The following is a 1,785-nucleotide window of genomic DNA, read 5'->3' on the forward strand; positions in this document are numbered from 1 at the left end:
TGCAGTCATTGCTTTTACCATCATTTCGCTGGAGCAATTCCAAGCCAGATCGAGCCACTCGTCAGAGGGGGGGGGGGACTCTACTATATCTACAAGACAGTATTGACCACGATTTGAAAGAAAATATAGATTGATCTGTCCCTGTTTGTATTTTAAGAGTTATTTAGCGTCAGTGTGCGATTAACATCAGTAAGAGATACCATGAAGCTAGGTAATGCCCCGCCTATCCCTCCAGCACCACCCCCGGGGCTGCCTGTGGTCTCGGCCCACCCTCTATAATATGGAAACATTTCGCGTCCCACTCAGTTCGGTGTTGGTTTCAGCTATACCGACCAAGTCACTGAGTGCTAGTGCTGGGTTTGAGCCCACGTCCTCTCTACTGCAACAATGGCCCTCCGAATTGAAGTGAAATACGGGTAAGATCGAGACTGAGCTGATTCAGTAACGTTTTTGCCCCATTATTCTCCTCTTTCTAAGCAATCTCACCCTGTCTGCCCAGCCGATTCTCTTCCCCTCCAGCCCTACCCTCTGTCTTTTAGGCGGAGGGTGGGTACTGCAGATGCTGGAGATCAGAGTGTGGTGCTGGAAAAGCACAGCAGGTCAGGCAGCATCTGAGGAGTAGGAAAATCGACGTTTCGGGCAAAAGCCCTTCATCAAGAAATGCCTCTTGTCTTGTTCGCGACTTCACCTTTCCCCGCTCTCTTCTCCCATCTTCCATACAATCCACAACCTCCCCAATCGTTTCTTCCACTACCCTTCTCTCTCTGTCCCTCACCCCCCCCCCCCCCAGGAGAAAACCAGAAACTTCAGTCACCCCTGCAGCTGTAATTATTTGTATTTCTGTGATTGCATTACTGTCTACGCACTCCTTTCTTTTTTTAAATTAAAAAACGTATTTTATACAAAACAGAAAATGCTGGAAAACTGCACATCTGGCAGTATCTGGAGAGAGAGTTTGCGAGTCCAGTGACACCTTTCCAGAGACTTTTCTCGTCAACTTCTGTTTTTATTTTAGATCTTCTGCGCTTGTTTGTTTTTTTTTTCGTGTTTTATAAATATCTCGGCTCCCAGCTGCTGAATGTATTTAACGGAAATTCCGCTCTAATTTAGTGCGTTTTAAATGTATCAGGGTCAAGTGTCCCGAAGGAGATGAAATCGAGTGACTTGAGACAGTGGTATATCTTTTCAATATAATTATTAAAACATTACTAATATAGTGACTATAAACCTGTCTCAATCCTGGAGAGAATTATTTAGAAATTTTTTTTAAAACAAAACTTGGTGTATTTAAAACCCATCTAGATGGGTATATGAATATGAAGGGTTTGGAGGGATATGGGCCAAATGGGACTGGATTCGGTTAGGATATTTAGTTGACGTGGACAAATTGGACTGAAGGGTCTGTTTCTGCTGTACATCTGACTCCATCCCCTTCCAGTGGAATCACTAGCAAGACAAGCATTTGCTATTCATTCCTAATTGTCCATGAACTAACTGACTCTGGGCAGTTAGGAGTCAATGACATTGCTGTGGGCCTGGAGCCACATTTGGGCAGACCCCCAGCTGGCAGATTATTTCTCTAACAGGACACTAATGAACTAGATGGAGGTTAGAACCATTGTCAAGGGTTATAGAGATGTACAGCATGGAAACAGACCTTTTGGTCCAACCCATCCATGCTGACCAGATATCCCAACCCAATCTAGTCCCACCTGCCAGCACCCGGTCCACATCCCTCCAAACCCTTCCTATTCATATACCCATCCAAATGCCTCTTAAATGTTG

General features: G+C 44.9%; 1 long non-coding RNA gene across 1 annotated transcript in view; it reads left to right on the forward strand.

Annotated features, from left to right (window-relative positions):
- Positions 1-294: 294 nt before the first annotated feature.
- Positions 295-1,785, forward strand: part of LOC122542770 — a 10,051-nt gene continuing 8,560 nt past the window's right edge. Inside the window, exon 1 of the long non-coding RNA XR_006309863.1 lies at positions 295-416. This is a non-coding gene — a long non-coding RNA (uncharacterized LOC122542770). The remainder of the gene's footprint in view (positions 417-1,785) is intronic.

Source organism: Chiloscyllium plagiosum, chromosome 41 (genome assembly GCF_004010195.1).
Source record: "Chiloscyllium plagiosum isolate BGI_BamShark_2017 chromosome 41, ASM401019v2, whole genome shotgun sequence".
NCBI classification, from domain to species: Eukaryota; Metazoa; Chordata; class Chondrichthyes; order Orectolobiformes; family Hemiscylliidae; genus Chiloscyllium; species Chiloscyllium plagiosum.